The sequence below is a fragment of the Pinus tabuliformis genome, chromosome 2_2, assembly GCF_031772625.1.
Source record: "Pinus tabuliformis cultivar Carrire ecotype Pingquan chromosome 2_2, CPIR1, whole genome shotgun sequence".
NCBI classification, from domain to species: Eukaryota; Viridiplantae; Streptophyta; class Pinopsida; order Pinales; family Pinaceae; genus Pinus; species Pinus tabuliformis.
Genome location: NC_142300.1, coordinates 1,235,187,807 through 1,235,204,075, shown reverse-complemented (window position 1 = coordinate 1,235,204,075; position 16,269 = coordinate 1,235,187,807). Strand labels below are relative to the sequence as shown.

At 38.1% G+C, this 16,269-nt stretch overlaps 1 protein-coding gene and 1 long non-coding RNA gene across 2 annotated transcripts in view; one reads left to right on the top strand and one right to left on the bottom strand.

The window, feature by feature from the left end:
* The window catches only part of LOC149197946 (ABC transporter B family member 25, mitochondrial-like), a 163,588-nt gene that overhangs the window by 41,705 nt on the left and 105,614 nt on the right, over positions 1 to 16,269 (top strand). The gene's annotated exons all lie outside the window — the stretch shown is intronic.
* LOC149197949 (uncharacterized) lies at positions 13,066 to 13,684 on the bottom strand. Its single transcript, XR_016254247.1, has 2 exons — positions 13,376 to 13,684; positions 13,066 to 13,251 (listed from the first exon to the last, which is right to left on the bottom strand). It is a non-coding gene; the product is annotated as an uncharacterized LOC149197949 (long non-coding RNA).

The following is a 16,269-nucleotide window of genomic DNA, read 5'->3' as shown; positions in this document are numbered from 1 at the left end:
GGCTTCAGAGTGTTTCAGGATGAAGTTTATTTTCTAGAACAAATTTCTAGAGGCTAAGAGAATTCCTAGAGTAGGCTGTGCGCATTTTCCAATCACCAGTACGAGTAGTAGGAGGAGGTGCAAAAACCAAAGGGAGGTCGAATTGATTTTGCAGAAGGAAACTTACATTTCCAGTTTGATTTTGCCAGTAGGAGTGGAGAAATTTTTTTGTTGGAGGTTTGCTAGTGAGAGGAAAGTAGTTTGTATTTCTCAATTTTTGTTGAAGATTAATAATAAAACCCTCATTTGTAGAATTGGTTTTCCCCAAATTGGGGTTTTTGCAAGGACAATTTGTCCCAAGACACTGGTGTTAGTTATTTTGTGTGTGTACATTATTTCTCAGTTTCTACTATTATTTGTGAAAATTGTAGTTGTGATTTATTCATTTTTTGTCATGATCAATTACCAAAGACAAATAATTTGTATATATAGAAGAATGAATTCCAAATGATAATTAAGGAAATTTCATGCCCATGTGGCATCTTCAACAGGAAAATCTTTCCATTTCATGAAGTACTCAATAGTTCTGTTTTTTAGCTTTTGCTCCCCTACCTTCAAAATTTCCTCCAAAACTAGAATCAACTCCCCTTCCTCATCCAATGTTGGAAGCTCAGTAAAAGTGACTACACGTTGTCCTAGGGCCTTATTGAGGATAGAGACATGGAAAACATTGTGAATCTTACACGCCTTCGGGAGATCTAGCTCATAGGCCACTTCCCCTACACGCCTCACAATCTTGTAGGGCCTGTTGTTGCACAAAATGTCTAGGCACTGCGACAACGCTCAGATCGGGGGCTGTCACCCTAATCCCCAATCTCTCCGTTTAAGCTGTCTCCCTACAATAGGTTGGGGGGGGGGTAGACCCTATGGAAAAGTGGAATGAAAAAAAACTAGTTTGGAACCAGCTAGTTTGGGAGACACTGTGAAGCGATCAAGTACTTGATTAAGATTTAGCAAGATTTATAGGATTTTATTAGATTTTAAATGATTGATACCAGTGCCTTATGGAGTCAACGATCTTGCTAGGGAAATTAAGATCAAATAATCGATTAGCAACTGTTGCTTAGATGAATGACTATTTTATATGAAATGCAGATCCTAAAACTAATGTGAGATGCAAGAATCTTGGTTAATTTTAGTTAAATGCCTATTTAAATGTTTAACCTTCCATCTTTTTTGTGTTGAGCCTGATTTCGTAGTAATTGGCAGAGAGAAGATCAGGAGAAGCACACTAAGGTTTGATTAATGATACCTCTCCTAAAATTCTAACATACCCGGGGCCTGCGGTGCTGCAGAGAACTGTGGCTCTAACCACTGCAAGGTCACTGTTTTAAGTAATATTAAAACAGGTTTCTCAAGAAAAGACTAATGGAGATCTATCTGTCTATCGACCAAGCTTATGCTTGGAAGTAAATTTTATCTATGCAAAGTTAAGTTATATGCAAATGCATTGGAAGATGAGATGAAGTTAGACTCGAGAATGGGAAAACACTTATGCCGCAAAAACCCTCAATTATCCAAATGAAATGCTTGCCTTTTTTTAGATGAAGATTTAGAAAATAAACTTTTGAAGATACTATAGTTAAAACACTAGCTTATTTCAAATCTTCTTGATATAATTTAACTCAAAGAGAACAAAAACAACTTTGCAATTCGATATCAATGTCAACAGATGCTAAAAAAAATACTCAGTTTATGAAACAAAGGATATGCATTTTATCAAAATTCCATGACAGAGTACTTAATTTTCAGAGATTAGTTTTTAGGGCAGCAGTAAGAAAAACTTTATGACATCAGCAATATGACAACAAAAACAGTAAGCTATCAATGATGTCTTTATGCCAAAAATTTACCGAAATTTTTTCAAACTTGCCAACATGAATTATCAAAATTTTTTAGCTTGTTATGATGTGATTTCCGGAATTATATCAGATCTGATATACTTATTACAACCAAAGATTAAAACATGAAATAAGCCTAATGATGAATGCCCAACTCAAGAAATTAATTCCTTAATGTATTAGACAACTTAGGAACTAATTTTAGGCTAACCCACATGAAGTTTTTCCACTGTTATATTTCAGACTTTAGAAACAGAATTATTCAGAGATAACAGTGACTCAAAATGTAGATCTAGGCCAAATTCTTGATACACATCAAACATAAATGACTTATTAATGTATTTAGCAATTTTTTAATTAATTTCAAACCACTTAGATGTATTTTTCACCACTATTAGAAAGGTATATAACTGCTGTAGCAAACAATGAAGAAAAAGATGGTTTAGAGATCAAACCCTTAGGCCCTAGGCCTTGAAGATCACTTACCCAAGTTGCCAAAAAAAATTTCAATATCTGAAACACAAATTTTAACCAACTTTTTTACAAAAACCCACCAATGATTAGCTTCAGAAAATCAAATATTCAAATCAGAAATGGAGCAAGGGAATCTAGGGCCAATGAGAGCTAGCACTAGGCCTAATAGAACTAGCGTTGGGCTAGGAGAAGGCAGATCTGAGCTTAGGAGCCCCAAAACTTGAAACCAGTGTTTCACGAAACGTCCCCGCCCCGCCCTGCCCCACCCCCAAGGATGCAAACTAAGATCTGCGACTCGTACAGATCTGCCTTTGGATCCGCGGTTCGGAATTTCAGAACCACAAATCGGGCTGGCGAGGACGGTTCCTGGAAATTTGGAACCGTGCCGCCCGATCCGCGGTTCCAGATTTCCGAACCGCGTATTCGATGACGGATCCTCCTCGGATCCACGACGGATCCCAAGTAGATCCGAAGGGAGACAGGTGGTTCCACAGGGTTTCATAGGGTTTTAAATATTTTATTTCATTTTTTCTTTGACTTAAGTTGGGTTGGGGCTTCTCGAACACTCCCAAGGTGCTCCCTTGATGCTCCTTAGATGCTTCCTAGATGCTCCCTCATGGTAAGTAAAAGTGACATTCTCCTTTATTTTTAAAGGATGAAAACGAAAAATAAAGGAGAATGTCACTTTTACTTACCATGAGGGAGCATCTAGGAAGCATCTAAGGAGCATCAAGGGAGCACCTTGGGAGTGTTCGAGAAACCCCAACCCAACTTAAGTCAAAGAAAAAATAAAATAAAATATTTAGAACCCCATGAAACCTTGTGGAACCACTTGTCTCCCTTCGGACCTACTTGGGATCTGTGCTTGATCCATCGTGGATCCGAGGAGGATCCGTCGTCGGTTCCGTAGTTCGGAAATCTGGAACCATGGATTGGGCTGGCATGGTTCCAAATTTTCAGGAACCGTCTTTGCCGACCCGATCCGCTGTTCTGAAATTCCGAACTGCGGATCCGATGGCAGATCCCCCACGGATCCGTACGGGTCGCAGATCCTGGTTTGGATCCTTGGGGGGAGGGGGGGATGTTTCGTGCAACATTGGTGCAATCAACATATCATTAGTTCAATTCAAACATGCCTGCATATATGATTACTCATGCAATGGCCCCTAAAGTCGACATAGACACAATCACATGGAGGATGATGCGAGTGGGAGGTGGAAAAATATTCTTTGAGGATTGGGAATCCAAGATAAGAATAGTCTTAGATACATACCCCGAGACAACCCGGGTGGGGTATGTTCCTTGAGAGACAATGATGAAGGTGTCTATAGATCATTAGTCTCACTAGCATTGTGCTATGATCTTATGGAGAGATATAGCTGTTAGTCAAGGCCTTGCTATGTGACAATGCTGGACGATATGATGCTATACAAATGGTTTACCATTCCGACTTTTCTTATGAGAATTCTTCAGATTGAGAATGTCCAAATACCTTGCATGGATTATGAATACCTCCCTTGTTAAGAGGGAGTGTTCAAATATGTAACTAGGTTCGATCTTCATAATGACATGTGCAATCATGATTTTACGTATTTGAGGTAATGAGAAAAATAAATTTATTATTATTGATCTTGAAGGCATGCATTTCATGCTCAAGGAAAAAGTATTTTTAGGTCAAGCTCCCATTGTGAGCTCTTAGTTTTGGTCATTGAGTCATCAAGTCATTAAAAGTCATTGTCATGTATGAAAGACCCTTGTGGGCATGTTACACATTGTAAGAAAAATTGTTTAAGTCAAAGAATGATTCGACCTATCATACCTTGTCAATATTATACATACAAGTCGGCCTATCATAAGGACATGTCGGCCTAAAGATGATGCCAAGTCGGTGAAGCGAACAAAGTTCCTTCTACAAATTAATTACTCCAAAAGACTTGGAATATGAAATTATCCATTGAGGATATAAATATTATATTAAATATGAATAAGAATGAGAATGAGAATGAATTTATAATGAGAACGAGAGGCTTGCTTATACCACGCAAGTGTCTCTTCATGAAGAGTCATGTCCTATTAGACATGCCTCTTCAACCTAATTACTAGCTTAACTAACTATTATTTATGATTATTATCTTTTACATTATATTTATATTATTTATATATTTTATTCGTTACATTGCCTCCTTCCTCAAAAAGCTTTGTCCTCAAAGCTTGTCGATGACAAAAGGCTTGATCTCTTTTTCGGCTTCGAAAGTCTTTCTGTCTTGGAATAGTCATCCTCGTCGATACAAGTTGATATGATCTTCTTAGTGACAAACAAAATTGTCGCACTGAGAAGGGATCAGACCATCCCAGATTAATCTTCTATATAGTATTCTGATCACTAAAATTTTGTAACGACTTGTCAGCATAAGACGGAATTGATGTTACGTCATTATTCTCTGAAACATTAATTTGTTGTCTACGTCTTGAATGGTCCTAATACACAACTTGGTTGATTTGTCTATTCTCATGATTCGGATGTCAATATAAAGTTTTTAGATTTTCTTCTGGCGAAGATGTTGTTGAATTGGTTATGGAACATTCACTTGGGATGTCCATTGTCTGAACTGCAACATCTACGTGTGTCTTTTCTTCAACTGACTTGTCTTCTTGAGTTGTCATATTCACTGGATCGGTATTTGTTCCCTTATTTTCAACTTGAACTGTTGTGACTGGGGATTTCGATACTTCTCGAGTGACTTGTTCTAACTTATCTTTTAATGCTTTCTTATCCTCCTTAAGTTTCTTAGTTTGATTGAGCAGGCTTTAATTATGGTTTCTCAGATGTAAAAGTTCTTTGATTTCTGATTTATCAACCTTATTTTCAATGTTTTGAATTTTAAGATTTTCATCTTTTAGATTTTTGATTTGTTCTAATAATTTTTTATTAAGGTTTTTTAAACGCAAAGTTTCATCTTCTTGTTCTGAAAAGTGCTTCTTGAGTTCTTTCTTTGTGACCTTAGTCTTCTTCACTTGCGCCAGTTATTTTTCGATGTGGTCCTTGAAATGATAAATTTCTTTGTCCTTTTCCATTATTTCTTTGTAATGCACATCCACAATATTTTTATGTTTGTGTTTTAATGCTTTCTTGTTTTGTTGACTTTTGGCTATTTTACTATTCTCTTGATCTTTTAACTGCACTTTCTCAGTACATTGGATTACATCATTTTGTGGGGGTGATGATGGGCTTTCAACTTGAAATGTGGATTCTGTTTTCTTCATTTCCTTATATCTTGCCATTAATTTTCTCATTTTTCTTGCTATTAATTGTTTATCTGCATCACTTAAAAGTTCGACTAAGGTAAAAGTTTTGTAACATTTTGTGCAAACCACATTTTGATTTCTGAATGATTCTTGACAATTAGGGTATCCTTCTGAACAAAAAGGACATAGTGCAAAGAAACCGTTGTTCTTTGTGGACGACATCTCTTTTTTATATATATATATATATATATATATATATATATATATATATTTTTTTTTTTTTTTAACTCTCTTTTTATTTTATATGTATCGCTTTTTTTTCGTTAATCTATAAAATATATTTCCACTTCTCTCTTATAAAAATCTATATATATATATATATTCTCTTGTTCTTCTTCTTCTTTTTGTTCACTTTTTTAATAAATTTTTTTATATAATAATAATTTTTTTTTATATATAATTATAAATTATATATATTATATAATTATAAATTATATATATTATATAATTTTAATTTATATATATTATAAAATTATAATTATATAAAATTTATATATACTTTTTTGAGATCCACTTTTCCTTTTATATGTAACTATATAAGGCTTATATAGTATCCTTTTTTATAATTATAATAATATTTTTTTCTTAGAAAATTTGGATGAGATGTGACTCTTGGTACGGTCACAATCTTTAGATTTGAACGATTAAAATTATTTAGATCACACCTTTTTTCTCCAATGTTATTAAAATATCTTTTACTTTTAAAATACCATGGGCTATTACCATGGGCTATTACCATGGGTTGTTTTTAAAACCTCCTGTAAAAAGTAATATTTACCTTTCATGTAAGAGCTTTTGTATACTTGTTTTTTTCTTTAACTTTTAAATACCATGAGCTATTACCATGGGTTGTTTTTAAAACGTGCGTTAAAATGTTCTCCACGTAAAAAGTAAAACGTATTCCTTTTGTTTTTTGTTTTTGTTTTAACTTTTTAAAATACCATGGGCAATTACCATGGGTTGTTTTTAAAACCACGGGCTTCTCCACGTAAAAAGTTTTAAATATACTTGGTATGAGATTTTGTATCCGTTTTGTTTTTTCTTTCTTTTTTTTCTTCTTCTTTTTTAATTTATTACTTATATATATATTTTTTGGTTAATTCTTTTTTATGGCCAAAGGCCTAGAAAAACGTAGAAAAGGAGAAACTCCCAAATGTTGAGCAAAATGCTTCAATTATATGGCATCAAGGTTGACAAATTTCGATAGTCAAAGGCCTGGTGATCAGCCAAATGTGGCTCTGATACCAAATGAAGCGAACAAAGTTCCTTCTACAAATTAATTACTCCAAATGACTTGGAATATGAAATTATCCATTGAGGATATAAATACTATATTAAATATGAATAAGAATAAGAATGAGAATGATTTACAATGAGAATGGGAGGCTTGCTTATATACCACACAAGTGTCTTTTCATCGAGTGTCATGTCCTATTAGACATGCCTCTTCAACCTAATTACTAGCTTAACTAACTATTATTTATGATTATTATCTTTTACATTATATTTATATTATTTATATATTTTATTCGTTATAGTCGGCCTTAATGCATGGAAGGGAAGCCTATATAATGGACTTGGCCTCATTGTAGGTGATCAATCAATCAAGCAAGAAAAGAAGGAAAATAAGTGTGAGTTACAAGCCTCTTGGATAAGCGAAGAAGTGAAGCAAGAAGACCGAGACATTTGCATTTGTTTTGAGATAAAATATCTCGCACGTGTGAGAAGGATTAGGGCTCTCTCTACTGTAGGAAGATCGAATATTACAGTCACCATAATAGTCCAATCTTGGGTGGAAAAGGAATCATATTAAAGGTTGAGTTGTTTAAAAGGAAGTCTCTCACCGAGCGAAGAAGAAAGGAGGACGTTTTTTCCATGATCTTGGTCACACGTACAATCTAGGGTTTTTGCAGTTAGGTCAAATTATAGTCAAGAAGTTGTAGGTCCAAATAGGAGGGCGAAAGAGAAGTTGCCACTAGTGGATGGCTAGTTTGACTAAGGTTGACTTTGTGGAAAAAAGGCACATCAAGGAAAGGCATTGACTTGGTCTTGGAGGGGTGTTTTGGTCAAGGGTCTTGGTCTTGGAATTTATCAGTTGAAGATTCTATAAGACGAAGAATTCGGTGGCTTTTCCTCTCGACTTTTGGAGCAGTTTTGGCCCTGGCTGATAGCTTATATCCTGTGTCCTTTGTTTCATTGTTTTTTATGTTTTGGTAGTTGTTTGATGAAAAGAACAGACTAATAATCAAGCTAAAAAATAATATAATCAAGAAAATTAAAAAAATATTCACAATCAGTTATCATAAGAAAGAGAAATCATCTTATATCATTGCCCTAGATTTCTCAACATGGTATCAAAGCTAAGGTGACAAGTCAAGTAAGGGAAGCTCAACAAAGGACATTCAAGGACCAAAGTGCTAGAAGATTATCAAAGGTATCAATCATCAAAGGACCACTCAAGGATCACCTCATCATATTGAAGGAAGTCACTAAAGAAAACTTCAAAACCCTAGATTGCTGAAAGAAGGATTCTACACTTGAAGTATTCATGGTAACCTCGCTCCATCATCACCTCAAAAAGAAGAAAGACCAAAGAGATTATTAATTTTTCTGGGCTATGATTCCTCTCACTCGTGGAGAAGTTAAGGCACTCACCATAGAAGTAGCACCGATTTATAGTCAAGCTCTAGAGCCAAAATTTGGAGTCAAAATAAGTTAAATTGTAGACTGAGATCTTGAGGAAGAGAAGTCTACCATCAAGATCTATTGAAGACCGAATTCATTGCAAGGAAAAGTGAAAGTTTGATTTGTTTAGACCATTCCATAAAGTCAAACCTACAATCACAAATCCAAGATTCTGAGGTAAATACAACAATTTTAAAGTCTCCATTCAAGAGCGAAAATGTCCATACAAAAGGTTGATAAAGGAAACTCCAAAAGGAAGCCACAATCAATTTTTTTATGGCATAAGTAGATCTGATATTTATCTCAATAAAATTCAGATTCAAAGACCATATCACCCTCCGAACATTCATATGGTTGATCCCAGTCGAGAATTCAAAATTGATAAAAGTTTAAAGCATAGATCTTTGTATCTCTATGATAACATAAATCTCTTCTTCGAAGAGGTGTCCTTGTGACACTGCTACTCTACTCTTCTTACAAAGTTCGAATCCTGTGGTGACCTAGTACATGTGACAGTCACCAATCTCATATATATCTGATCACTGTAATGAAGTTTGAAAGATCCAAGGAATTAGACCTGAAGCAATCTAGTCATCAAACAAATGTCAAAGCTAGAAAGAAATAGTAACATGCTTATAGCTATCAGTTTTGCATAAGAATCTGTGAAGCTATAAGAACATTAATCCAAGGTTGATAAAGGATCAATAGATGAGTACAATGAAGAATATTTCTCACCCAAAAAACAAATCGATTAAGATGGCAACTGGAAATGCAACTCATCTCGACAGAGGTAAGTAACCGTAAAGTACGTATGATATATTTTAAGGTATTTTGGGTTATAGATATGATTCTAGGGTTTGTTAGTATTCTATGGAAAAGAATGAACCCTAGCATGACATAAAAACGAAATATAATCTGATCTAGGGTATGAACTTTACAAGCCCTAGGATGACCACTTGATTGAATGAAAACCTTATAAATCTTGGCATCAAGTTTTAGTATACTTTACTTGGGGGTGCTTGTCAATAGATATTGCAGGTACAAGAAGTAAAAATGGATGGGTTGAAACTTTTGTTCTAAGAAACATGATGAAAGAAGGAATTTTTACGAATGTCTGGATCTTAGCAAGATGGAGAGGAGGGTAAAGAAGGCCTTCACCTAGGCAGTGAAGAAAAAAATCACTATGAAGGGATGACATCATAAATGCATATGATAGGAGCAAGAGCTTATGACATCATTGTACTAGGTTTGAAAGATAGCTGAAATAAAAGTCTATGGCATTCACCAATAGAAGGAAGTAGCTCTTGATAACCTCACCAGAAGCATAAGTAGTGCCTATGGGAAGAAGAGAGCCATCTAGTATGGAGCTCATCATACATCATTGGGAAGGAGCATCTGCAAGATGAGGATAATCAGGATCCTCTGTTGGAATTTTCATTAGAAGGTTCGTCTCTTGAAAGGTTTATTCTACTGGTTTATTTCTTCTACTTGTAAATTTTGAACAAGTTATTTAAAACATTTAAATACCGAAATAAACACAATACAATCACAACATCTACAGATCATCAGCGGAAAGAAAACACACACACAAGTGACACCGTTATTTGTGGACAAATGTCCCTAGAAAAAACCAATGCGGGAAAACTGGTGCAACTATTCCAAGGGTTTATTATTATGCAGTATTTCCTTGAGTACAACTGGGTGCCTCACTGGCTCACTCGACAGAGAAAAATACACGACAACAATACCTCTCTATTCGGAAACAGGTATTCGGAAAACCTGTCCCACGAAACCCTTTCCAACAACTTTGAAGCACTATGCTGGCCCTTCTGGCCTTTGCATCAACCTTAAACCCTTCTGCATCAATCCTTTGAGGCACTGCGCAGTGTCTGTGACCCTCTACGTCACACCTACAGCTCGACAGAGAAAAAATACACGACAACAATACCTCTCTATTCGGAAACAGGTATTCCGAAAACCTGTCCCACGAAACCCTTTCCAACAACTTTGAAGCACTACGCTGGCCCTTCTGGCCTTTGCATCAGCCTTAAACCCTTCTGCATCAATCCTTTGAGGCACTGCGCAGCGTTTGTGACCCTCTACGTCACACTTGCAACCCTCTGTGTGGATGACATAGTCCCTCTAGCCTCTGCATTGTCTCTGTTAGGCTCTGCATGGTCTGCTTTGGCTACTACTTCTCGCTCTCTGCCTTTGTGCTGGTCTCTCGACACTATCTTTGACTCTCTGTCTAGTACTCACTACTCCTCGCTACTGATCATTGATTCGACTTTGCTTAGCAACCTCACTCTAGTGAATTTAATGACTAATCACTCTGGTGTGTTCTCCACGTGACCCTCAAGCCTCCTCTTATACTTTTCCTGTTGGTCCTTCAACGACCAAGATTAAGTCTCTAATCAATGGCTAAGATTAGATTTGGTTTGATCCATGATTTTTGGAACATTCTAACCCAGTCTTATATTAATACCCATTAATATTTTATTTTTCCTAAGTTTAGACGTAGGGACTCCATTAAAAATATTAATTATTTTAATATCTCCCAAACTGGGTACAATCTGTCCAAACCATTTCTGGGTCTTGGATATCTCATGTGCTTTAGCCTCTCCACCAATTTTCAGGGCTAAAGCACATCCGATGCTACCCCAAATCAACACTCCCTCTTAGTGAGGACTGTGCTCTAGTAATACTCCTCACTGAGCATCACTCTGATTATCTGGCACCGGTAGCTGTGCTGATGCTAGGCCTCGCCGCCCAACATCCTCTACACTACTGCATCTTGTACTGCTGCCCATGGCGCTGCCACTGCCGCTGCTGCATCCGTGCTGCTGCTGGTCCATCCTCCCAACACTGCATCTGCACTGCATACCCCTCTCATCACGCTGCATCGTGCTACTGCATACTGCTACTGCACTGCAACTCAGTTACTGAGAAGTAAGTAATTGATCCATCGACCTTCTGACATCCCTGTTAGGCTAGAAACACTCTCGATGTTGAAGCCCTCTCTGCCGCTAACAAGTGCTCCCTCTACTGACCTCTGCGTTGCTGTAACAACTCCCTCCATCTCGCACCGTTGCACATCTCTCTATGCCATCCTGCACCGTTGCAACACTCCCGTGCCTCTCACACTGTTGCACCTTGTTAGGCTTGTGTTGCCCGGAGACTTCTGCATTGTAGCACTCTCTGCCGCTTCATCCGCATCCATCTCTACTGACATCACCAATCCTACTACTCCTCTTCGGGGCTCCCGTAGCAAGGTATGATCCAAGAGGTTGGGTACCTCAAGGATCCTGCCCCTCATCACCTGTAGTCCTCCTGACTACAGCTCGATGTCTCCCCACTTCTTCTCTAGTGGCACATGAGCACTCATGGCACAATCATCATCCTCCTCGACTTCTTTCTCTACTTTCGTTGGCGCTGCCTTAGAGTCTGCCCCATAGTGGAAGCACTTTATCTTTGAGAGATCTTCCTTCTTCCGCTTCTCCTACTTTCCCTCAGATGGTAGGGCCACATCCTGCTACTGCTGCTTGACCTTGATCGCTTTGCTGCTGCTACCTTTTTTTGGCTGCTGTCTGATCTCTTCCTGGTGAAGAGCTGCCCACATCTCGTCCCAAGGTAGGAGAGTCCCTCTGCCCAGGATGCTTTGGACAAACACTTCCCACTCTTCTGAGACAACATTCAAGGTTGTCCTCACCATAAGTTCCTGATCCGGTGTCGCTTCTATAGCAGTCAACTGATATCGGATCTCATTTAGTCCTCTGAGGAAGGATTCAATTGTTTGACCCTTCTTCATTTGATACGACCTCATCTGGTTCTCAAGCAACATTCTTCTCTGCACAGAAGTATGCTGGTACAGGTTCTTGAGAGCCTCCCACATCTCAACTACCGTTTCCTTCTCAAATATATGTGGTACCACATGATCCTTGACCCCGTCAAGGATAATGCACTTGGCCCTCGCCATCGCCTCTTCATACTTGTCATTATCATTTGGGTCGACTGGGATAGCTATTGTCTTCAAGGCAAAGTTCTTGACACCAATGTTGTTAAAAGCGCGATCGGGATTTAATCGGCGCCGGGAAAAAAGCGGAAAAAATCGTTAAAATCGGGAAAAAATCGTTTGGCACAAAAATATTCATTTTTTTTCAATTTTTTTCAATTTTTTTAATATCTAAACCATCTACAACATAAAATAAATACATTGACACATAAATATGATAAAAAAACTAATATATAAGATGTTTAATATCATTTCTAGCGCTAAAATCACACATAACATTGAATCATGTCCTGAATAGTAAGTCCTGAGTCCCAACTCAGCCTCAAAATATCAACAAAAAATATGATAATGTATCTCATCATGTCATAATGTCATATACAATAAAATGAAAGTCTAAGACTCTAATCCTATTGATTTCCTCTGCCCCTCTTGCGAGAAAATGTCACTGCTTTCCCTTTCCCCCTAGATGAAGATGCTGGTGCCTGTGGTGGTGGAAATGGCAGTGGAGTCTGACGTGCTCTAGAAGCTGAAGAAGTAGCTGTAGAAGTAGCAGCTACTGTAGGTAGACAGAGACCACGTCCTCTAGTGGTAGCCCGGGTAGGCGGTGTCACCTCCTCCTCCTGCTCCTCCAACTCCTCCTCCTCCTGCTCCTGCTCCTCCTCCTCCTGCTCCTCCCCCTCCTCCTCCTCCCCCTCCTCCTCCCCCTCATCCTGCACTAACCAATCCTCAGTGGGATCCATGAGAGGCCTCTCGGTCTCAACCCTCCATTCAGCAGTGGTGTCAATCTCATCCAATGAGATGGCATCCATATCAGGTGTCTTGTCTAGTTGCCTCACCCACAATCGAAGATTGTAGTAGACATAGACCATGTCATTAAGTCTACGGGACTCCAACCTGTACAAAGTTCATGAAATAATAATTAATAATTAATATTATAAAAAAAAATATTGTTTAATGAATTCAAAAATTTATTTGGAAATTTGCAATATTTTAAATGTTTAAGTGTTAAGTTGTTAACCTATTGCGCTTCTTGTTGTGTATTTTTTCAAATACACTCCAATTGCGCTCACATCCCGAGGAGCTGCATGTTTGGCTGAGGATACGTATGGCAAGCTTTTGCAAAAGGGGTACTCTGCCACCATACATCTTCCACCATGCGGCTACAACAAAATTACAAATAAACATAAGAAAAAAATGGAATTTGAAGAGACAATGAAATTTGAAACAAAGTTACAAAGTACAAAGTTACAAACTAAAAAATACCTGGCATTTTGACCGTCCTATCAAAGATAGCCATATCAAAGCCAAATGTGCCACCTGACATCTTATACGTCTCAATTTGTTTAGAGATCTCCATACGTTGTTCTGGAGTTTTCACCATCTTCTGGACACAGGTTAATAATCCATCCATGATTTCAGCATCAAAATCAAACCCACATGCATAAGAAAATGCAGGGTTCAGGAAAAGCCCAGCAGCATGAATGGGACGATGGAGTGTGTTGTTCCATCGCTCATCAATGACGTTCCATAGAAGGAGTTGTCTCTGGAACCCATCATCTCCCTTGTCATCATAGTAGGACCGAATGGCTTCTTTGGCCCTGTCCATGGCTTCATACAAATAGCCCATTGCGGGCTTCTCACCATCTACCAACCGAAGAACCTTTACCAAAGGTTCAGTGACAGCGCACACCTCCTGCACTCCCGCCCAGAAGTCTTCTTGGTATGAAACAAGTCTGCAGACGGCCTCTCCTTCTGGTTTGCGGCTCATTGGCGAAGAACGCCACTCCTCTGAAACAAACATTCTCTTCAAATCCCACATAGATTTCAAGAGGGATTGAAGAGATATGAAACTCGTCGCAAACCGTGTAATGGCGGGGCGCACCAACTCTTTGTTGTTGGTGCATTTTCTCATCAAGCTAAGCACAGATGTGTGATTGTAAATAAATTTTGTGATGGTTTTTGATGAGTCAACAGCCTCTTTGACAAAGGGAATTTTCCCTATGTCCTCTAACATCAAATCAATACAATGGGCAGCACAAGGTGTCCAAAATAAAGTAGGATGCCTGTCCATAAGCATTCTACCAGCAGCAACATAATTTGCAGCGTTGTCCGTTATGACTTGGACAACATTTTCTGCACCCACCTCCAAAATAAACACATCCAGCAAATCACATAAATTTTTTGCATCTTTGATTTGATGAGTTGCATCAATAGATTTGATAAACATAGTCCCCCTGGGACAACTAACCAAGAAGTTTATAAGGGTTCTCCCCTTTTGGTCAGTCCAACCATCTGACATAACAGTGCATCCTGTTTGTGCCCAGGATTCCCTAAAATCCTCCAATCTTTGGGTGCAGTCACGCTTTTCATCTTGAAGAAGCCGGCCTCTGAAATCATGAAGAGAAGGGATTTTGTACCCCGAGCCAACACTGGCAATAGCATCAACAGTAGGTTGGAAAAATGGATTATTCCTTACAATGCTGAAAGGAATATCACTCCAGAGGAGAAATTTTGTCATCAACTTGTCAGCTTGTTCTTTTTCAGTTCTTTTCATCATTGAACCGATAGTTGGTTGTGCACCAGGTGTGGTTCGAGGAACAAAAAATGATGATGCAGCTACCGGATTGACTGACGCTGCAGTAGAACCAGTGCCACTTGGCCCACTTCCTTCAGCTGACCTTTTTAGTTGCCTTTTGAGTTCTTCTTTGGCCTCTTTAGAGTGCTCTAATTCTCCCAATGCTCTCATGGCTTTTCGGATAATTTCAGCATTTGTATTAGGACAGGGCACCACATCACGTCCAGGGATTTTTGCAAGGTGGAACTTCAACCTGTACACCCCCCCGAATATCTCCTTTCCACACAACTTGCAATACAAGTTTTGTCTATCATTCGGAGTTTTAGGGTCACCATATTCCCAGAAAGGATCCAATTTCCTTGGCATGTTTGTTTTTGAATTTTGAATTTGCAAACCTATGGAAAAAATTAAAAATAAGGATTAGGAAATAGGAATTTAGGATTACATAATACAAATTACAATTTAGCATTTGCAAAATTACAAGTTAATTATTTCCAAAATCCCAATTTCTAAACCCAAGTTACCCAACCAAATGCCAATGGCAAATGCAAAAAAACAATGAAAAATAAAAAAAAATAAACAATGTTTAAAGAAAATGAGAAAATAAAAATAAAAAATTGGTTCTCATAGTCATAACAAATAACCCATCCCAAATCAATGAAAAATTTCCAAAAATTCTTTAAAAACAATGAAAAACAAAGTTTTTATAGAAGCAAAACAAAAAAAAATTAATCTACATACCTGGTTTATGGACAAATTGGTGATCTTGGCTTGGATTCCTCCTAAAATCGCTTGGATTCGCTCCCAAATCCGACGGCAACCCTCTCCCTCACTTCTTCTCCTCCTCCTCCGCGCGGACTGCTGAATGAAATAAAATAAAAATCGATTTTCTATATAAAACGCCCGCTGCCCGCGCCTCTGGCGATTTTAACCGAAAAAATCGCGATTTTTTCGAAAAAATCGCGATTTTTTAAAAAACTCGCGATTTTTTCGAAAAAATCGCCTATAAAAAAAAGTGCCGATTTTTATCGATAAAAATCGCGATAAAATCGGATTTGCGAAAAAATCGCGATTTTCCGATAAAATCGCGATTTTATCGCGATTTTAACAACACTGCTTGACACGATTCCTGTTAAGCACTGATAAGATTTTGGCCTTCCAGACTGCCAAGTTTGATGCTCCGTCTAGTCTATCCTGGTCTCTTACCCTATGTAGTGCCATGACACTCCTCTACTTCCCTCCTGGAAGTTCTCTGTTCGACTCCTTTGAGTCTCTACTTCCGGTCTGGAAGTTCTCTTCTGGACTCCCTCTGAGTCCTGGTTTCCCTCCAGGAAATC